The sequence below is a fragment of the Labrus bergylta genome, chromosome 23, assembly GCF_963930695.1.
Source record: "Labrus bergylta chromosome 23, fLabBer1.1, whole genome shotgun sequence".
Classification (NCBI taxonomy): Eukaryota; Metazoa; Chordata; class Actinopteri; order Labriformes; family Labridae; genus Labrus; species Labrus bergylta.
In genome coordinates, this window is record NC_089217.1 from 17,837,442 (window position 1) to 17,860,920 (window position 23,479).

Sequence of the window (23,479 nt, forward strand, 5' to 3'; positions counted from 1 at the left end):
TTTAAAAAGAAGAGTCAATCACAAATGTTATACAAAGAAAAGTAAGTGTTAAAACAAAAGAAGGGACAGAAGGCCAATGACCTTTTTCTCTTCCTTATTAGAGAAACCAGCAGAGGAAGACATGAGATATGGAGAGTGCATTTCCACAGAAGGGAAAACATGACAGCACTATATTAAACAGGAGTCACGCAGTAACTTAGAACTAAATAGGCTGCTATTATCATGATGAAATGCTGAGTGGGCATGAAGAATCCCATAAGCTTGAGCTAATATCAACCACCAAACAGCGCAGATACTGAGAGAGCTTGATTTTACATTTTCATCCCTCACTGAGACAGTTTCAGGGAGTGTTAAGTTGCTGTCGTGATGCTGACCAGAGAGGATTTCAGGGAGGAAGAAAAACTCAATTTCACCATTCGTCTTTTAAGCCCATTTGGTCCATTAAGTATAAAGTGGAAATGGTCTTAAAGGGTTTTGAAACAACTTGATTTAAAATGAGAAATACATAAAGAAGCCATAACTTCAAATTAAATAACCAGTGTCCCATTGGACCATTCAGGTTTTTTTTTTCCCAGTTACATTGAATTATGCCTCCATCTCTTTTTGCCTTCTCCCTACAGTCAGTCCATAATCCCTTTCTTAGCGATAATGCCCTTTTGGCTATCATTTCTGTAAGGAATGATCACACTGTACACATTACTGAACTCTGGGGACATGGCAATGCTAGAATCCATTTGGGCAAGAAACATCCAAACTATTTCAAATGTATGAATATGAACAGCTCATTGCGCAGGGAATCCATAGAAGCAAAGCTACAGTGTTCAGCGCCAGGATGTCAGTATGTTGATGCTGCTTCATATGATCCTATCCTGATCATATGATGATTATGGGCGGCAGTAGCTCAGTCTGTAGGGACTTGGGTTGGGAACTGGAGGATCGCCGGTTCAAGTCCTGGTGCGGACCAAATATAGAAGTTGGTCTGGTAGCTGGAGAGGTGCCTGAGCACTGCCGAGGTACCCTTGAGCAAGGCACCAAACCCCCTCCCCACCACCATCTCAGGAGTGCCCACTGTGGGCAGCTCCGTCACTCTGACATCTCTCCATTAGTGGATGTCCATAGGATCCTGTTTCTGCATGTGTGTGTATATTTCAGCCTGTGTGTGTGTTCATGACTTACAGAGTATAAAAACAGAAATTTCCCCTTGTGGGGATCAATAAAAGTAAATCTTAATCCAGCGACAACTCATCATTTTAACAGAAAAATAAAAACTACTATTTTTCTGTCTGCCTTTGTTTTAAGCTCCATTTAAGTTGGTTGGAGATCTTTTCTTTTTTTGACGTCTTATGGCGACGTCAGCCTGTTCTAAGGATTCAAAAGTTGAAGCAGTTGTCGGTCACTTTCTGTCTGTACTTCATTAATAAGCTCACATATTCAAAGCCAATTTGGACCCGTCTGCTGGAGTTTCGCTGGATAATGGTTACTGCTCTCACCATCCAGCGAGCGGGCAGAGTGTTACATTATCTTAATCAAGGTTATTATTATTTTTACAACAGACCCTAGCCAAGTACACCCTTTCATGTTGATCACATACTATATTAGACAGGGCTTACTGGAACCTTGAAAGAGTCGCTAAACAGAAACATCAGACTGTTGAGCCTCGATCTTTGAAAACTCAGGTTTTGAAAACGTGTTGAACATTTCTAAGATGACACACTCAAGATAACGCATTTAGTAAAATACAATAAAAACAGTTGCATAGAGAGTTGTTGCATTATTAGTGTATTGGACAACTTATAAAGAGAGACCTGAGTTCAACAACTTGTGTTACTTCTGAATGAGATGCAGTTATTTCATGTGAAAAAGGCTAAAAGTTGACCCCCCAACCTGCTCTCCCTGGCTTTAAAGCAAAGTTAAAGCCAATACAAATACTCTACAGCAGAAGTATGTTCCCTGTGTGATTCCTTAATTTGCACAAAAAGTGCACAGCCTTATGTGTGTGTGTGAACTTTCATATTTTGTATGCTAATGCTAATGTTTTATTGCAATACAACCAGCTTTTTATCCTCCATCTGTTCTTGTCAGGTCATGTTTGTACGGCAGTTCGTCATTTTGTTTTTTACTTTCTGCTTTGTATCAAATCATATCTGTAAACTGATAAACCTCATTGAGAACTGAACTGAACTGTGAAATTAATCAGACCAGGTCCGGGAGCCAAGTTTAAACTTGATTTCTCTCCATGTAAAATATCTGCTCACTGGCAAAGCCCCCTTACATTCCCACTATAAAAACTGACCACTGAAACAATTATGACCGCATCTAAATTAGCCCCAACTGCACCCTCCCTGAAAACACAATCCATCAAAAACTGCGAGGGAGAGCTGCGGTCTGCATTCTCTCAATGCTTAATGAAATGCCTGGATACAGTATGAAACAGATCCAGCGTCTCAGAGAAAAACTAGAGGAGGCTATCAAGCAGGGGCCACTTCGCTTACACAACCCCTCCACATCAGTGGTGTTTTCTCCAAATACTCCAATTTAAATTACACAAATCAATTCCATGTTACTTCACAGCCGGCCTATGGAAATCTCCATCTGCATTTTTGTACCTCCTGCAAACTCAAAGACGGTCTGAATGTGTGCCTAGTGATATAAGATCAAAAGTCAGTCATTACTGTTGCTGTTTATGAAACTGTTTAAAAGTAGGTAAGAAAAGTTGCATAATACAGATGAAACCAGTGTCTGTAAGCATCAGCCTTTCTGAAGTGCTCTTGAAATGGCACTGAATGTTTATCAGAAGCTCAGGAGTTAGTACTGTTTAGAGTTCCTCGAGATTGAATCCAGTTCATTTGCTTTTTAGCAGCACTATTCTTGTTTATTTCATGGTGTATCATGGCTTCAGAATCATCTTTTACATTAAGATAACACACTATGTAGATTTATAAAGATCTAATTGGTGGACCAACTGGCCACTAAAGTTCATGCATATAGGCTGATATTGGTAGCCGGAAGCAAAACAGCTTCTGTTCTGAAGTGTTCAAGGTCCATTTGAGGGCCATGACTGCACGCTATTTCCTTCTCCTGAAACTTGGAGAGGAGAATCCAGGAGAAATCCTGCTGAGCGTCATCTGTTTTAAGGTAGAAGTAAATGGGATTCCGACAAAATCTACATGTTGAGCTTTTGTGTTTACAACATATGTGGAGTTTTGGGGCATGAAGCCAATCCTAAGCGGACCACCCCTGCATCTTCCTCTCTCTATTGTTCAGGCTGCCTCTCCTGCTTTCTGGCTACTTCTTCTACACTGAACTGGTTCTTTTTCCTCTTCCATTCAATGTTTAATCCTCTGAATTGAGCATGGCCTTAAGGCGGCTAATGTTCTATGTATCTGCCTTCCCTCACGCACAGTGTCTTGTCTTCTTTGAATCATTGGGTTGTAATGTTGGAAATTCTGACTTCCTAAAATGAATAATTCATTGAAGCAAGGCTAAAAGAGATGATTCTAAAGCTGCATTCCTGATTTTCTGTCCAGTCGAGCTAGCCGATAATCCTAAATATCATTGGCATAACGTTTTAGCGGTGGAGTCGGTTAAATAAGTTCTTACAGGCATCTTTGTTTCCCTGCTCAAATTTCTGAATTGGTCAAACAGAACATACAGAAGTTGCAATTATAAGTTATGAGCGGATAATTTCCAGCTTCTGTCTCAATACAAACGGCAACAAGACACAAAGCAGAGTCTTCTCAAACAGTGGCTGGTGGTCAGTCTTACGGACAGACACAGGAGAGATAACTTCCAGATAACATGTGCAGTGTTTACCAGGCTGCATACAGGGGTATGGGATTCCCCACAGCTGACCGGTGTAAACAATCCCTATCAGCCCTGACCATTGCCTGTTGGTGCACAGAGCAGGAGACCACCCTTGAGTGTTTTATGATCCTCTGGACATTTTAAGTTCCTGACGTTTGGGAAAAGCCAAATGCCAAATGTTTTGTGTGTTTGTCTCTCTGGCGTAAGAGATAAATTCAAAGAAACATTGCTGAAAGAGAAAGAGACACTGAAGGTTTGCGATTTATGACACAACATGTCGCACCATAAAAAAGAGCCTCCTGGGCGTTGAGTGCTTGCAGTGGGTCGTGAGGAAGATTGGACCTAACTCTGGGTTCTTAAAGCTTTTATTTATCTAGAGAAGGTTGACTTGGCATGCATTGCGTTTGCAGCAGTGCCTTAATGTTCCACACTTTCGCGTCTGGAAATCTTCATCTGTTGGCTGCCGCACAGCTCGGGCTGAGGACTTGGAGGTCTGATGCCTTGCTTAAGGGCACTCGGGAGCTTTATGATTCAAATTCTCCATCGCAGATTGAAACCACACTGCCTCTGACCTCTGGATTGCTTTTTTTCTCAAAGCTTCAACGATTGAATAAAGGGCTAGCAGTGGAAAGAGTGCATGTGTGGTGATGGTGGAAAATAAAGGTAGAGTTGAGGGCAAACAGAAAAAAGTGAGAAAAAGGAAAAATCTGGTATTTCACAGAAGAACATTTATGTTTAAAGATAAAGAGGAAGGTGCTGATTGGCTGCCAGTGCAAAAAAAATAAAGAAATACAAACTCTTGACTGCCTCTGAGTTAGTATAATTCATCAAGAACCTGCAAAAGGTATTGATACAGAGGATTGTGCAAACAGTTGACTCTATGCATTTTTCCAGTGGGGACAGATCCATCCTTTTGCTGCTTTATGGAGAACTTCATGGGAAGCCTGTGTAGTCCTCACACAAGAGGGACATAATTCCACATGTCAAATGGCATCAATGAATATGTTAAAATATTTTAACAGGTTTTCCCTAATTACAGCCCTCCTGACCTCTGGATGCGATACTGCCTCGGGGCCAACCACTTCAGGCTCGTGTTTAAACAACCGCAAATGTAATTCCTCCTATTAGGTGCCCAATTTCGCCCTAGACGTTATTATACGGTGCACCACTTGACATGGATGGCAGTGCTCACCAGTTCTGCTGCCACCTCCAAGGCAAACATACTTTTCCTTAGTGCGGCTAATATTCCAGCCCCAAACATTAGCTTGAGTGTCTTGTGCTGAGGACAGACAAAGTGCAGCCACTAAGTAAGCTAGCTGCTGTCTCAGCTGGGTTCTGGGCTTGGTAAAATCGAGTAGAGCAGTGGAAAATGTACCCATAATCCCATCTAATGGTACTTAAACCGATTTAAACCCCTCCTTCTGACACACCGACTATCAGAAGACAAAATGACTTATTCTAAGTTAATGGTCCCTCTTTTCTCTCTTCATGATGGTGACAGCTACAACAAGTGCCAACATGTGTCACCATGGTCGAGTTTTGATTGTACAATACTCCTCAAACTAAGGTCAAAATGGGAGCAAAGCAGGGCCATGGATAAACTTCAGCAACACTGCAGCTACCACCATGCTGTAACAGACGCACACATGCATGCACACACAAACACATCAGCTTTTCCTTGACTCATTTTTTGCAGTCTTGTTCCCACTGTTCCATTCAGGAACGGTTACCCCTTCCCAAGATGAAAAGCTTCAGAGTGCGTGCAATGCTAGGGCCGCTGCTGAAGCCAAATATTAAAAATGTCGAGTTCCTGGCAGGCACCCACCCCCTTTAATCAACAAATTGTAACAGTACTTCCCTCCTTTCAGGTCATAGCAGAATAACTGCAGTGTTGTTAAAGCCTTCACGGCTGTTTGAAGCTGCTATATTGCTACAATGTGGCCAGTTATTCATACTAGGCAAATTGTATGTTGTGCTCCCTATCAGCAAGCTAATTTCCAAGTTTTCTTCAGAATTCTTGCTAGGGCCAGTCATATGAACAATATAGCATTTTATCATAGAACTGCAATGTGATGTTTTTATTTGAACATCTGTAAAAATGTAGAACAAAAGCAGGATAATCTTCAAATCCTGTGGTGAGGGGCTAGGGTTGGGGTACGAGTGTAATGGTTAACCCTGGGGTCAGGGTTTGGGTTAGTTACTCTAAGGCTAAGTTTGGTCTAAGTTGACATTTTGGGGATCTAACGTAAAGAAAGATGATCATTATTTAACTTAAACATTGGAGATTTCAATTAACCATTAGAGCTTACAGTATTTTGCAATAAAGACAATTTTACTGCTAATAAGCATCATTACATAGCTAATGGCCAAAGGCTATGTTCAATTTACATGTCATAATTCTGTATTCATGTCAGGATAGAATTAATGTAATACAAATAAAACCACAAAGGTGAAACCATACATAACACATACACACTTCCCACAACCTGTTGAGTTTATAGTAGAAGCTAAGCTCTATGATCAAGCATTTGGCTGCTCTTGCTTTCCAAACTTTGATTGCATAACCTGCAGTTATTATAAAAACAAGCACACACAAGATCCATTGGGCCATTAAATCTGTTAGCAAGATGGTGTTGAGCATACTAAGCTGTTAAAATGTCTATATGCTGCTATGCCAAAGGCAGAGGAACCGTCCCAAAACAGGGGTGAAGTGGGTTGGTATAAAGCGTAAACAACTGAGCTATTAAAGTGTTACAGCCAGTACTTTCAACGCCAGTGCTACTCTGGAGTGGAAACCTGGGAAAACAAGTCCAACACATATCCACACATAAAGGCAAATCGTGTCGCTTTTTTCCCATCATATCTTCTCACAGTTTAATACACATACAAGGAAGGGCTGAAATATGCCTTAATATGGAATTAATAAAAGGTGAAAGCTGCAGTCGAAATTCTCTGCAAGTCATTTTTCAAGGAATAAAATCTGCAGGAACCACAAAGTTTTTAAAACGCACTAAAACTTAAGTGTTTTAGCCTCATGGTAATTAAGGCCTCAGCTGAACTCAGTAATGTAGAGTGTGTGATGACAAATGTGAATGGATTGGAAAGTCAATGAAGTACAGCAAAAAGGTGCATATTATCCATAGGATGCCTTTGCTATCGCCCTTGTACTCAACCTTAACCAACATAGCCACCTTTGATTGGAGAAGCCCTCCAAAGAGAAATCTAAAAAAGAGGAACTCTACTTAGGAATCACATTGTAGTCCATTGTTACCAATCATCTTGAACCTGGTGACACATGATTACATGATTATGCTTGATGTTCATGGGCTGTAACAAGTTGTAGAAAATCAATACCGAGTGCTGTAGTTTTAGGCTTTTTTCTTCAGGAAAGAGCTACATGTCTAAAAATATTCCATATGGGGACGCAGCTTTACCTTGACTATTCCTTTTTCTATATATCCCCCAGACCATCTTGTCATATTGTCGGGTCAAAGATACTGAAATCCTAAAAGTTTGTCTGTCTAGCAGTTTTTTTGTACTCATTAACCAGCTCAATCCTGCTGAACAGCCACTGCACTACATTTGTTCCAGCAACCTTCAATTATCAAAGGAAGAGGAAGTGAACTGGTGGGTGAGAGGTAAGCCACTGTGAACTGACCCAAATACCAGTCATCAAGTGGAGGTGTGTTGGATGTGGGAGAGGACATTACCTTTCAACCCGTAAGTCCTATCTTCCTCTCACTTTCTTGTGTGTACAGGGGAAACGTTGTAAAAGACTGACCAGCAGACAGCCAGAAGGATCCCGAGGCCAGTCCTTCCTTGTCCTGCTCATTCAACACATCTGAAGGAGGACTCCAACATCCTGGTGAACAGCGTAGTCAGCAGAAGAACGGACATGGCCTCATTAGGGGTAGTCAGCCTCAGATCATAGCTACATACTTAAGGGTTTCTTCCTGGTACTTCGAACAAATTGCCCCAAAAGACACTTAGGTTTGGTATCAAGCTCCTTCAGCCTTGAGAGTGATGCTGCCCTCTGCAGAAGGCAGAAAGTTGTCCTCTAACCCTAGAGACGAATGGTTGAGAACGTCTATTACTAGCTTCCAGAATCTTGGAGTATTCAAAGAGGACAGGCCAAGACATACATTTCATCTCTCTCTCCTTGTCTGAAACAGTCTGCCAGCAGCTTCTCCCTCTATCCCATGTCTCGTCTCTTTGGTCTGGGCAATTATATAACACATACTGTACACTGCTGCCTGTGCCAGCAGATCTTTACCCCCTAAATGCTGTAACTCAAGCCCCCTCCCCAAGACTAATGGCTCCTTCAAGCTCATGGAAATTAATATAAGTGTGCTTAGATCTGATGATAGCGAGGGGAAGAAAGGGCAATGTTTGTAGTTTTCATACTTGTATAAACCTCAATTTATTCGTCCGTCTGCTTTACTCTGAATGGATGGAAGGATGGGATGGTGGGGATGAGTTTTATGAAATGTTGGACAAGACTGATTATGCCTCTCGTCCTTGCAGACTGTGGAGGGGATTTAGAGTTCTCTACATTAGCATACAACCTAAGACTCGGACCTCAGTTAAATAAACGTTCATGTGTTTGGATTTTGCATTCCAAAATGTATCTCTGTTGAGTATTCTTGACATGAAGCACCTGGCTCACAATTCACCCACCTCCCAATCCCAAAAGATAAGCCTGGCATAAACTTTTAAGACCTCCACCCCCAATCCAATTCCCTTCTCCCCTTCTCTCATGCTCTCTCACAACCTTATTCAAATGGCTTGACTCTAACCTACAGAGTAATATTTGCCTCCCTAAATCATGGTACAAGGCAGTGTCCCTGACATAACTACCATTATTTCTTCTCTCCCTTCAGGCTCACACTTTTACTTCCCACCCTCCAAATATCCTCCCTCCCCACGTTCTCAGACCACCACTCTCTAGGTATGCTTACATTCTGCTGTTCTCTCCACAAGGCGAAGAGGAGGGAGCCAGATACAGAGAGTGATTAAGGTTTTAAACCTGAATGACATGCCTGCATCTGCTTCCAATACAGGGGTAAGATAACTCCGTCCAGGCACATCTTCTTTGAATAGAAACAGTGCTGCCACTCACTTTCCCTTTTCTGCATGGCCATCCTTTTGAGAATTTGTTCAACCTCTTATACTTCCAAGACCCTCAAGAATAGAAGAATTACCATCTGAGGTCATCCTTTCTTAAAGTACCTAGCATCAGCCTCTCCACATGAATCATATCCTCAGGAACTCGTGCTAATTGCACTCAGATTATCTTCCATATTCCTTTATGTAGCTATTGACTCCTGAATGTCTTTTCCAAGTATTTCCCTCTGAACAATCATTGCCTTTATATTATCATTCAGTGATGACACTTAACAGTTATTTGCTGCACTTCAACTATGATCATTGTTTGTTAAAATGGATGGTTAAGAGCATCTCTTTAATCAGGCATGGGAATCTGAGGTAACCTTGAGGTTTAAGGTAACAAGCAAGGTCTGTCTTGTACCAACCCCCGGTCTTCAAAAGCACGTCTTTTTCCTCATTATCTGTCATCTCTACCCTTTAAACATAGTAATAAAGGAAAAAAATACTCATTGAACAAAACATATAAATGGAGCTGACCTTTTGGTCTGTTCGCCAATTACAACCAGGGGAAATAATCTTTAGAAGGATCTTCAGGAAAATTCACTTTGGTCAAACAAGCTTATGGAAAATGGCCTGTTGGCATGTGAACTCTTGAAGCTGCTACAAGGAACCACTTGTCCTTATAACAACTCCAGTAATGAGTATCTTAAGTCCAAGGACAGCACTTTCTCATCATTAAGGGATCATGAGGAAAAAATGTTTGCTCATTTGCCCTGGCTTTCTGGACCCTCAAAAGGTTCTGTTCCCGGCAATGAATGGTTTGAACCCTTAATCTCTGAACCCATTACAGAGGCAATGACCTTCAGAGACAAAGATACTCTGTGTTTGCAATTCTCCTTTTCTTTAACATCTGACGGGGGGCAAATACACCATAAAAAGCTGAGGCTTTAAAATATGAGTGTAAATGCTTTTCATCAACAGAAATGGAGAAGAAGGTGTTCCTTGTTTGACAGAGGTGAAAAAAAAATCACAGATTAACAGACAAGCATCCGGTGCAAGCTTTTGCAATAACACTGTCTTTGTTGCAGATGCATTTTCAACAAACTCGTAGCTTGTTTAAGCAACAAAACTCAAGGCCGGTGGGTAAGAAGAGGAAATGAGCAGAGCTCAGAAAAAATCCTCAGAGGATGCATCAACAAAAAAACCCAGGGTTGTTAAAAGCAAGTATGAGCTTTCACGTGGGAGCAACAACAGCAGCAGCCAGTAAATAAAACCAAACTCCAATGTGTGTCAGGAGACTTGTCCTGTGAGAAAAAGTTGCTCCATCCCAAACAGCAGAGCTTTGTTGGCCATGTGGGGAAGTAAATGGTAGGGTGGAGAAGAAGAGAGGGAGAGAGAGAGAAAGGGGAGGGTGGTATTGGACTCTAGCTCCACATCTCTTGAGACATCGTCAAGGGCCAGTAGTTTATGTTTAACACTCATTAATGGCAGAGTTAACACACTTTATGGGGAAACTTAATACAGTGGAAAGGCAGAGGCAATAAGGCTGTGTTTTTGAAGCAGAAACGGCTTTTTAATGGAAAGGTGCGTTAATAAAGAGGCCCACCTGCAGCCCAGAGGAAGAGCAAACTGAAGACAGCAGAGAGACTAAAGTATAGTGCTGATGGTGGAGTATTGCAGGCCACATTGGGGTGGATGAAGATTACTGCAAAGTGACTTTCAGAGGTCTAAAAGGCCTCCATAAATCTGTTCTGAAATCCACTCAGACCCTGTTAATTAGAAGAAAAAAAAACACATCTCAAGCTGCTGTTTTCGCAGAAATTACATGCGTACATACAAAAAGGAACTGACCAAGATCCTGTTAACTATAATGATTCATGGGTGTGAACCTATAGGACTGTGGGCCAGCTCATATGGTCCCGGTAGATGTTTGAAAACCTCTTCTACCTTTCTTTTTCATAGAGCACAAACCTCATCTACGGTCAAATACTGTAATGGAGTTCACAATAAACCATGCCTAATTCATTTTATCCATCTGCTTGTCCATATTCTGGGTGGCATGCCTGTGTTCAAACCATTACACAGTAGACTGCCACTCAGTCTGATGTGTAATAATACCCATGGGTGATTGAATCTCTCCAATACACTTAACCTAACATGACTATAAACTGTAGGAGGCAGCACACACAGACACGGTGTGACCTCAAAGACTACATTCAAAGAACCAGGGCCAGGTAATGGGTCCAAGTTTGTCCTGCTGTGATCCCGTCCTAAAAATACTGAACAGCTTAATATTTTATGTTACTGTAAAAGACCTAATTTCATTTCATTTACTTTTTATTGACATTGACTCACAGACATTGACTTGTTCCAACAAGGCTCCTGATGCAGCTCTGCAACAGGCCGTTTTTCACACTCAATTTATCGTTACCCAAAGGCCACGGACGCATCAAATGATGCCACACTGCTGTACAGAGAGGGGTCATGCACCACCGAGTCAGCCCATGACCTCATGATTCCATTAGGCCAATGCCAAGCTTGACCTGTATGATCTTTTGCAAGTGTAAACCTCAGAAGGCCGTCTCTCTGAGCGTCCAAGACAACTTGATCTGAATAACATTTCTCTATTTTAAATCATTTCACCGTTGCCCTGCTTTAAGTTGATATGAGGAAAAGTTCTTAAAAGTAATGGAAGGAAATTCACATAAAAACAATTATGCCAAAGGATGCTAAGCATTTGATACAGCAAGGGCCACCACTACTTAAACAAATATGCAAATGTAGTACTGGAAGGATTTTCCAATAAAAATGTCCTACAAATGCACACAAGAAGTCCTCTCACACGGTGATGTTAGTCAAAGTAAACATAGAGATATATACTAAAAAAGCCAAGAGTTCCATTTGGCTTTTTATTGGCGCTTTCTTAAGCATCGCACTGACAAAAAGCAGAAAATAAGAACAACCAACATGTCTGGAGTGAAAAATATGGAAAAAGTAATGAGAACATACATGCTGGTTGTGGGTAATGATGAGTCTAAATATGAGGGCTAACCGCTCCAAAAAAACATGTGCGCTCGCCCTGTTAAAGGCCCTGTAAAAACTGGTGCCAAGGGTGGGTACAGCTGGAACCGCCAACCAGCATCCCACCAGAACAAGCTTTTCATACAGCCATCTGCATCTAAGGGGTTGGTTTGCTTTTTCTACTTGTTTATCAAAAACATCCAGCAGTCCAACTCTCAATGTAGCCCATGGGTGGAGGCTTGATGCTGTTTTCCAGCAGCACTCATTTCACGCCGAACTGTTACCAACATTCACACCTGGGAAGTACCAAGTGAAAGCGTGTTTTTTATTGAGTAGTTTACTGGAGTGAGAGGAAACAAAGTTGGCAGAGGGAGATGCTGAGTGCAGATTTAGCTATCTCTTAATTATTCCCACATTTCCTTGGTTTTGAACTAGCGAATATTTGAACGTGTCTGGGTTGTTGCCATCTCCTTCACGGTGGCACTATCCTTCTTTTTCCTACGGATATGGAAACCTTAAAATATCGTATTGTTTTCTCCTTGAAGTTGATATTATTTCACATTTAAAATGTATTTTTGGAAAATATGGGCTCCACCAACTTCTTTGCACCAATCGGTGTCAAGCAATATTTATAAAAAATATGTTTTTTTTTTTTTTTTATAAAGGGGTTGTGACTGATTCTACCAGGCCACTGACAATCATATCTGATAAGACAAACAGTCCAAGAGATCATTCGTTTTAAGCGTTTGACACTTGTTTGGGGGGGGGGGGCATTTTTGAGCCTTTATTGGAGAGAGAGGACAGTGGATAGAGTCGGAAATCAGGGAGAGAGAGAGTAGGGATGACATGCAGGGAAAGTAGCCACAGGTCGTATTCAAACTTGGGCCACCCGCTTGGAGGATTACAGCCTCCATACATGGGGCGCACGCTCTAACCACTGCGCCACCAGCACCCCAGTTTGACTCTTTTTTTCTGAATTTTATCTTCGGTTGTTGCTTATTTTGTACAGAAAATTTAAATGTTGCAGAGAACAATTAGGAGGCTTCAGCACGGTATTTAGCAACTGTGTGTGAGTGCGCCCTGTAAGAAATCGAATAAGTGCACAATTGTCTTGTATATTTAATTAGACCCGTGATAGAAACTCAAAGAAGCACCCCAATTTTCCCAAGTACCTTGTTAGTGCGAGTAATGATGTTGATAGTAACTGATCTACCGCCGTCACTGCTGTGTAAGCCGTGACTCAGTACCACAGAGTCCACTGGCCTGACTCATAACATTAGCAACCATTCTCCCTGCATACCTCAAATCAAGACACATCCAGGGAGCTATGACCCTTTTGAGCATGTGCAACAGGATCTGTTAGGATGTTTACTCCCTGTGCATGGTCAGACGCTTTTGACACTGGTTGTTGTGGCTCCGCCCCCCCCACCCAGATGTTTCCTTGCAGCTGCCTGGGTCACGGTTTAAACAGGCTGCAGCGATAGAGATAAATCAGTGATTGAAGGACTACAGCGGAAGGTAAGGAAGGAGAAAAGGGAAGAGTGACCTATTCGTTCAGCAGAGGAAAGGTTATCTGTGACAGCTGGGGGAGACAGAACTAGGCCAGGTGTGTGTTAACTCTCTCCTGCTGCTTTTCCCATCATGAATATCACGGAGGAAGAGATGGACAGAGAAAAGGGGAAAGAAAGAGAAAGAAACGTGGAGCGAAAGATTATGGGGAAAAGGATGGAAAAACAAAGAGAATGGGAGGCGGGGTAAAGGTCAAAGGAAAATACCAGTAAGTGAGTTGGAAGGAATGGAATACGAGAAAAAGATCCAGTCATGAGAGACAGAAAAAAAAAGGAGGCCAGAGAAGGACTCATGGAGGAATGCTGAGAATGGGAAAGAGCAGAAAGACGGTGACAGGAGACAGAGTGGAAAAAAAGAAGTTCTTGGAAGATATGAAAAGGAGGGATCAAGGGAGAATAAAGGAAGGAAAGAAGAGCAGGCTAAGAAAACACAGTACACTGAGAGACCGCTGACAGACGGCTGAAGAGAGACAAATGAGGAAAGTCTAAGGTGAAGGTAAATACCTTCTACCATTGCTACACACTGAAAACATCACGTGTGTGTGTGTGTGTGTGTGTGTGTGTGTGTGTGTGTGTGTGTATGTCTGCTTGTGAGCGTCTCCTTGACCTTGTGGTGAACTTCAGTAAGCATCTTGCACAAGGAGAATTCAGAAACGGTGTAGTCTCATAAAAACTCGTAAAAACTGGGCACAACAAAATGAAGCTCTACATTATAAAAAGGTTCAATATGAGGATGTGAAAATGGCCAGATTAACCGTCTATTAAAGATCCTCATATACCACTCAGTTACAGTGCATATATCATACTACAGGTTCACAAACACAGGAACACTCGATAACAACCACTGCTAGATTAATAGTGAATAAATTGGTTTGTTAATCTCGAACTACAGATTCTGCAAAAAGTGTAGGGTTGTTTTTTATGTATTCAGAGTGCATTAGTTTCAGTTTAGAGTCCGAGAATAAATGTCCATTGGTGTTTACGTCGGCAGTGACATACCGCAGGTAAACAGTCAGCCGTCTTTGCAATCCCTGCTCCCAACAGCGATCATCTATAGGGGATTAAAGTTCAATAATATCTTTATCATCATCTCTGCAGGCATGTGCTGCTTATTATCTGCTCGTAACATCATCTCTCAGCTTCAACTCTTTCCTCTACGATGGCAATGTATGAAAAAGGACGTCATAGCCAAAACTCTCTTATCTGCTGGTTCTGTGGAAGGCCTGAAAAGTTAGCCGTGGTCAGCCTATATGATCGTCAGACGATAGCTGATTGGTTATGAGTTTGGTTTGTTTGTGATTCAGCCAATATATAAACACAATATTATTAATCACTAAGTGTAATTTAGGCAAAGTATCTCACAAAAGTAACATCTTGATGAGGTAAACACTTTTTAAATCTTGACCTTTAAATGTATCTGCATGGTCATTTTGGAGGATGTGGTGTTGTTGTATAGCCACATACTCTGCTGGTGCATCATCAATAACATGAGCAGAGGGATCAATGTTTAATAGAAATGAAGCTTCAGAGCATTCTTATTCTGCTTCCTTGTCTTTGTGTTTCTTTTGTTCATGGCATTAAACAGCAAACAAGTGAACCGTCCATCTCTCGGATCATTAGGCAAGCCTTCCATTGAAGTAGCATAAAGGCCTGAAGCTTCTGTATGTGTGTGTGTGCCAGTGCAATATAACCAAACCTCTGCATGAGAGCAGTGCAGCACACACACACACACACACACACACACACACACACACACACACACACACACACACACACACACACACACACACACACACACACACACACACACACACACACACACACACACACACACACACACACACACACACACACACACACACACACACACACACAGGCTTTTTCCTGCATCCAAACAGAGCCAAGATGCGTCTCACACAAGAAAACATCAGAGGAAATCCTCAGAATATGATGACACAATCACAGGGCAGTGAGGGGCTTTGTTCGCTTTAATCTCAGTTATTTGTTGAATTATGTGCGACTCGGGCACGAGAGAGTGTGCAGAGACATAAAAACCCAGGTGCAAGCACGAACGAAAGCAAATATCCAGCCTGCCTCTGAATCCTACTGCCTTTTACCAGATTTAACTCTGAAGCTTATACAGAAACTCTGATATATATTTGGGGATCCATGATTAGAGAGAGAAAGAGTTTTAGATTTATTCCAGTACATCCTCAGCCATGGTTTGAAAAACAGGCTGCAATGGCGACCATGAAATCCTTTTAGGCAGTTGAATCCGATCAAGTATGTCCCTTCAAAAGTTTTTGGATTCGCAACTACCAGGCTCAGATATCCATTCTAAGTATCTGACAATATTACAGAAAGGATCTCCAGAGGGTATAGACCTTTGGATGTATCTGCTCGAGTATGTCTACTGTGACTGCTTATTGCCAATGAGGTCTGGCTGTTTCTGATTTTCAAAAGTGATCAATACTCATTAACAAAGAGCTCTACTTCCACTCCCCCGCTGGCAAAATGTCCATGTGACATCAGGCTGAGCTGATGTGAGAAAGCAGCAGAAAATATTCAGGACAATTACATTGTGACCTCTGCACAACGGGTGTGATTGTTGCACAGGTCATGAAGCTGCCTATACTCTTTGTCCTTTTCAACTCTTTCATCTATACTGTGAATATGTCAGATTACACATACAGCATGGATAGAGAAATGAAAAAGTCAAGTGTCGGACTCTGTCACTTCTAAAATGATGTCTTGCCTCCCAAGAAAGAGAAAACCTAACACTGTGAGGAACGTGTGTGAATAAGCAACTCAGAAATGCATGTTTGGAAACAGCTTGTGAGTATTTCATTGGCACAAACAAGTGGACATACTTTGATCTGGTACAGTTGCCCCAAAGGAACGCACTGCAGCCATTATAGGCCTTTTTTTTTTGCTACTAACTGCAAAATACTGATTCTGGAGCGATCCCAAAACCTCCTAACCAATTAGTCGCTCAAATCCAAAATAGGTTAAAAAAAGGGCCCAGGTTTAGCATTTCAGAGTGGCCCTTTATAAACAAAACAAGGGCATCATTAGGTCAGGGTGAATCAACTCTGCATTCATACAGAAAGTGGCAGCATTGGATTATTCATACTTTTTCTTAACAACAACAAAGCCTCACACAGTCTTGTAGAACACTCTTATACTTCATGTACTTGAACTTGTTTTGCACTGAGTCTTATTTTTCTCTGTGTTTTGGAGTGAGCTCTGTGACTGTACTTCCAGGGGAGGGTATTTTTAACCGGTGTGGCTGTACTGTAAACACCAGCCGCTCTGTGTGTTCTCACTCCAAGATTTAAACACCGCAGCCGACAGCAGATTCCCCGCGGCACGAAAGGCAGTCAAGTGCTGTGTAGGAGGAGGAGGAGGAGGAGAAGGAGAAGGAGGAGGAGGAGGAGGAGGAGAAGGAGGAAGAGGAGGAAGAGGAGCAGGAGGAAGAGGAGGAGGAGGAGGTGGAAGAGGAGGAAGAGGAGGAGGTGGAAGAGGAGGAGGTGGAGGAGGATGAGAGGGAGGAAGAGGAGGAGGAGGAGGAGGAAGAAGAAGAGGAAGAGGAGGAGGAAGAGGAAGAGGAAGAGGAGGAGCATTGGAAAGCATAATATTGTCTCAAATATTTCTCCACTTTTGAAGCCCTTGGGTCATTAAGGAGTCTCAGCAGCGGGGGGGAATGCTGCAGCAGTGGACGGGCTAATGCACAATAATGTGGCTGAATCACATTAGTGGAAGTTCTGCAGCTTCAACACATGTTAACCTAATCTGATTTGCTGTTTTACATTTCTTACTCTAATTTGATAATCCTATGGGCCAAAAATCACTGCCATGTTTCCAAATTTGGATCAGGCCAAGTGAGCCTGGTCGGACTCCCCTGTTAACACATTATCTCTGATTGGCTGAACAGACCACTGACTGCTGACCTTCATGCTGCAAATGCCACTAAAGTTGCAAGGACAAACTACCACTGAGCCGCAGCAAGAACATGGAGATTATGACAAAAACTGCTGTAACAAACCTGGCTTTGTATCTCTCTATGTTGGCATGTCAGCGGTTGAGACAAAAAGGTTATTTTATACCTATTCTCAAGTCATTCTAAACTGAAGTTGAAGACATTGTGGTTCTTTTTTTTATTTTTAGGACAGCAATTTTGAAACAATCTAAGCAACCCCTCAAGCCTCATCACGGTGTGTTTTGAAGTTCACTTCCTGACTTCTCAGGCTGGAAGAGGAGCAAAAAATAGCCGCGCTGCTCTTCCTGCTTGGTAGCGTTCACACCTCCATCACGACAACCACTTCTCTTCCAGATATGGAGCTCAGCGCACAGACACTCAGACCACCCATGACTAGGACACGTTCAGACACCCGTCCTAACAACCCTTCCTAACCGACCCCCCTCACTCCCTCCCTCTGCTGGAACAAGCTGGCCCCCCCTCTCGTTCTCTCTGTTGTTTCAGCAGTGTCAGAGCAACTCAAGGGCAAAGAGCGAGAGCTGAGTGAGAGCACCATTTGACCAGTGACATGCTGGACAAAACCACCAGTGTAACAGTGCTGAACAGAGGCCCAAATGACTCGTATTATCTCATATTCCAAAAGTTTTCTATTCCTTTCCCCCCTTAATAACCTTTAGTGTCAAGTCATATCTGTCATAAACAAATCGTAATTACAAGAGATTGGGATGAAAGTAATATGCATAAATCCATATGAATGTATGAAAGGATGCTGTATAGTTTTCAATTAAAATGCATTTGTTCTGCCGATATAACACGCAACATGCAACTCTAAATGGAGTTTATTAACCAAGAATTTAAGTAAGACTTTATGGAGAGATTGGACAGTGGATAGAATCTGAAATCAGCGATAGAGAGAAGTTGGTAGACATGTGGAGAAATGAGTCACAGGTCAGATTTGAACCTAGGTCGACCGCTGCAAGGACAACAGCCTCTGTTCATGCAGTGCCCGAACTAACCACAAGGCAATCAATATCTCACTTATATTGTAATGATCAATATTGAAGCTTGAAAAGAACTGAGATCTTTACTCATATTATCCATCAAAAGGCTGCCTCGAGCAGAAGAGAGAGCAGTCTACATTTCAGTACCAAAACGTTGTGAATGTGTGCAATTTAGAAAGTGTGCAGGAGTCTGACTGCACTTTGTGGTAATTAACACAAACTTACAGGACTTACATTTTTCTTGTCATGGATTGAAACAGCTGTCAATGTTGTGTGTGTTACTAGCATCATATATAACATTGGATTTCAGATATTGACAGAAGTTAGTAGTTAATGCAAAGTGGGAAGAAGTTCCCTTGATACAAGTCACACTTTCTTTTTTACGTCCATGCATAAAGAGGGCTTATTTATGTTACTCTTTCTATTTTATTAAACTTTTCATTGAAAATTTGGAAATGGCATGATAAAATTAAAATACTGTTGGAGAGCAGATTCAAAACAAAAAAGGAAAGAGAAAGAGGACAAGAGAAAATGACAGTATCAGGCCCGCCCAGAGAAAGAAAGAGAGAAAAAGAGGTTTGTTTACATTCTGCTCACTCACTAAAACTCACCGGACCCCAACATTATTCCCTGAGGCTCTCCACCTCACTCTCCTACTTTGAACCCATCCATGTTGTTGCGCTGAGCAGGATCGGGGCCAAAGCAGGAGAAGCACCAGACAACAAAAATAGACAACAACAGACCCTGATTATTCTCCTTAATCCTCAGTGTACACAACTTCCTCTCTCTCTTTCTCGCTCAATCACAAACGTTTACAAACACAAAGATAATCAACAGGATATGTTTTGTTCTCGAAGTGGGTGAGTGTGTCTGGCACTGGTCTGCACTTCCAGCAAACACTGGTCTAGTTAAACTTGAGTAGCGACATTCTGGGATGACATTTTACCGACATCAGAGGCCAGGGTTAAGGCTGGTGTATATAGTGAGCTTCATTTCTGAGATAAAGATTAAATCACCAGTTACAGTACATCCCTTTTATGTTGACACAAGAGAGGGCATGACAGCAGAGAAGGACAACAGTCAAACTGGTTTACAGTTGGCACTTCAGGTAGTGTAAATACCCCAATTGGTGTATTTCCTCTGGACTGATACCTGACAATTTGTGCAGATTTACAAGCATTCCTTTTTGCATGCTTACACTTGCTTATCCAAGAAATGTTGCTATCAGAGACCGAGCAACTAAGTGCAAAGCAGAAACCGGGACTTATTCTGTGACCCTTTATACATATAAAGCTGCTATTTGGAAGCAGCCCTGACCAAGTTTTCATCCTATTTAGGAGTTCAATTCAGTAATTGGCTGTATTCTCAGGGTCAAGACCAAAAAAGGCCAGCAGTTCAGAGGACTGAGGAGGTGATTAAGTAAATGTAACTCAGTTCAAAGGACTGGACTGCGTGTGTTACAAAGCATGGACAAACTTTAATCCAATTGGCACACACACAATTCTTCAAGGATGAATAAAGATGAATCAAGTCAACATAATTTGTTCTCCAGCCAAACTGTAGGTTCAGTAAAAAGGTGTGATGCAACCTCAAATTCCATCTCAAAACGAACTTGATTTTAAAGTCCCTTGGGCTGTAAGATTTGGACAGCTGCCAAGGCTCGTGGTGCACAAGATAATTCTCTATCAGCGGTGGCGACGCTGACACTTCATTAGAGCTCAGTCGACTCAGATAAGCTCTTCATTCCTGCTCGTCATCCCGCGGTGCCAGAGGCAGTGACTGATGTGAACTGTCAGTGAGAGAGTGCAACAGGAAGAGCAAACGACTCGCCTTGTTCTCGTCTCAATCATTCAGGGAAGCGTGAGTCCTTGACAGGAAGGATTCTGAGAATGATTAAGATGGTAGGGCTCAGAAGAGAGCAGATGTTGCCTCCTCCCTACCAAAGAAACTTGAGGTTCAAGCTGTCACCTGCTAATGTATGTGACAGCTTTGCATCATGAAGATCAGCTGTAAGTCAGTCAAGAAGATGTATTACACAGTAAGTGAACAAATGGACAAAAGATACAAAATACAAAGTGATAAGATGTGACCAAGATGGCTGCTCACAGTAGGGGAAGTATTTCAGGAGTTCCTCATTAAGGAACAAAGTACTTTCTAAAACGCTAGTAATTAATATTTGTCCCAACACATTCTGAGATTGTGTGCAGAATGTGTTTTCTTGGTCAGTGCTTTCAAATATCATGATCTAGGTCAGTGGTTCCCGAAGTGGGGGGGTCGCAAGACACTGACTGGGGGGGGGGGTGGGGGGGTCGCCTGAATTCTTCCAAAAACATGTACAAATGAAAAATAATTTACAAGTGCATCTTTAAACCATTATTGTAAAAATGATATCCAAAAGAAGTAGTTCAAGAGATTACTTCTAGCATTTCTTAGAATAAATGTCTAAAATAATATTTGGCTGCTGTGGGCAATGGTTAAATGTTTTAACCACCTCCATGGACAGCAGATTTCAGACCTTGTTTTGGATATAAATACTGAGAGAAAAACAAAAGCTATAGGGGACAAAATCATGAATTGACGCTCAATCTGTTGCAGCAAATTGTTTAAAACATGGAGTGACGTCACCCATTGGTGTCTGAAGAGGCATTTTAGAGGCCAAAGATGGAGGTCACCATTTTGGAAATGGTATGTCAGCCCAACTTCAGATCATTAAGGTAGAGCTGGGGCAGTCCTTCAGCCTCCTGCATTCACCTGTCAGTCAGCTCAGCCACGACCAAAACTTTGCCTACAAAATCACAAGATGTTCCAAAAGGTGACAGTTCCTTTGATGTTTTTAGAGGTTGTCAGCAGCACTGATTTTAACCTTGTTTGGATGAGTCAATGTGATTGTGCAATACAAACATGTGTCAAGTAGGAAACACCTGTGCACAGACAAAAATGCAGACACAACGTGTAGACACTCCTGTGAAACTAGAGGCAGTCTATTGTGCAGCAGGTCCGACGGGATTATCACTGAAATAATACAAATACAGCTGAGATTAAGCTGCAACTGATTCTGAATATTGTCAAAAAATTCACCTTGTCCGGGCAACTCAGTTGTAACAAAAACCTCAAAAAGCGCTTTGCAATCACTTTTGTGCAATGTCTCTTGCAGATGGAGTCCGAGCACAGTGGCCATTCATTAAAAAGTGACACTGCTTCTATGAAGGCTACATCTGTTAAATGTGAAAGCTCTCAGTCAGAACACAGTGGAGGGCCAGTTGGACTTCCACTTTGGCTTTGCACAAAAATAACACCAGGCCTGCTGTCTGCTGCAAAAACATCAAGAATAAACACATCCTTTCTTCCTCTCTCTTAAGTGTTTCAACCCATTTTTTTTTTTCTTGCACTTTGTCATGATCATTGCAAGCACAGGAAATGTCAGGGTGCCACCTTACTGATTCTTGCCCTCTCTTTTCTTGGCTGTGTGTGAAGAATTAAAAAAAAAACTGGATATAGTTATTAATGGGTAATGCGTCAAATACTTGGGAATGGGTGGAATTTCCTATTACCAAGGAAGTGAATCCCAAAAGTTCAAACTTTGGCAAACAGCTCCCAGGTTAGGATGTCTTGAAGTTCAGGTGAACAAGCCAACACATGCAGGTTTTTTTTGTATATACGGGGGGGATTGCATGTGAATAAACAAGAATGCAGGCACACACTGCACACGGGCACACACACACACACTAACACAATCCTACACTTGATCCTGCTTGATAATAGGACTCCAAACTAAACACTCAGTGTTCGGTTGATGTGAAGGAGTAATGACAGCGTTTACTCCACCTTCTTTCCCTGCTAAAAGCCAGAGAGGAAAGCTCTTAGGGGACTACACAACACAATTAGACAGACTAATTACCCCCTCCATACCACCAATTCCTCACCCACAGCAGCAGGCTGGGGCAGGTAAGAGAGATCTGCATTTCTGCAAGCTTTCCACGAAGAGACTTTGATGCACTGATTGAACATTTCAGGGTGATTTGGTGGATGCTTCATCAAGAGGAAACACTAAAAACAACTATGCAAAGGCAAATAATGGAATACTGCATGAATGAAGTAAGGAACAGGTCCAACACATTGGAAGATAGTGATGGTGACAAAGCAGGAGGAAGTCAGTAAGTCTGCCAGTTGTGTTAACAAGCTAAAAACTCAAGTGAAGTTGGCAGTTCAGCAGCAGGTTAATGATGAAACATATACTCCCCCCCCCCCACACACACACACTTTTAGTCACCCTGCAGGTGATTTGAACTCAGTCACGGACACGCAGGGTAGGATTTAAAGTCAGGGGCAGCCGCTGACCCATGCTTTGAAGTCTGCTGCCCACGTTTCCTCACAAGGAAATTCAGCAGCTTTGTTCGCTATCAAGAGTCAAGAAAAGCCAGAAAAAAACAGAAGCAGGGTCAGGGACTCTTTATTTTTTTTTTCCTGTTTAGAAGTCTTGTAACGGTTGTTGCGCAGCAGAGGAGGAGGGAGGGAGGGAAGGAGGGAGGGGGAAGGAATGAGAGATCAACCGGCCAAACAGGAAAGTTTCAGTTTGTGCTCTGACAGCTCTGGATGTGGGACGGCCGAGGCGCTGCTTAAAGTATTTGGCGGGGAGTTTTGAAAAACCTCCTCAGGACAGATCGACCCCGCCTTCTCCGCTCTGCTGCAGCCTGAGAATCTGAGCCAAACACTTTCTGCAAAGAGGAAAGGACTTGGCACGGCTTGTGTTTGGTATGGTGAACCACTTAACAATGATCTCTGCGTCTATCAAACTCTCTGCAACATTTTGTCTCTGATGGGGGGTATTAAGAATATGCTCTGGGAGCTAACAGGGCAGGTCATTTATTTGAAATATTACCCTTCATGGGAGGCAGAAAAACAGGGAAAAAGAGTGTATTCAGACAAGGTTCCTCTAATCTATGGGGCTTTTCAGGTAGCACCCATTACCCTTGTATTAGTTTCCCTCCCCATAGAAGAGC

At 42.2% G+C, this 23,479-nt stretch overlaps 1 protein-coding gene across 1 annotated transcript in view; it reads right to left on the reverse strand.

The window, feature by feature from the left end:
* Positions 1-23,479, reverse strand: part of nav3 (neuron navigator 3) — a 225,412-nt gene that overhangs the window by 200,891 nt on the left and 1,042 nt on the right.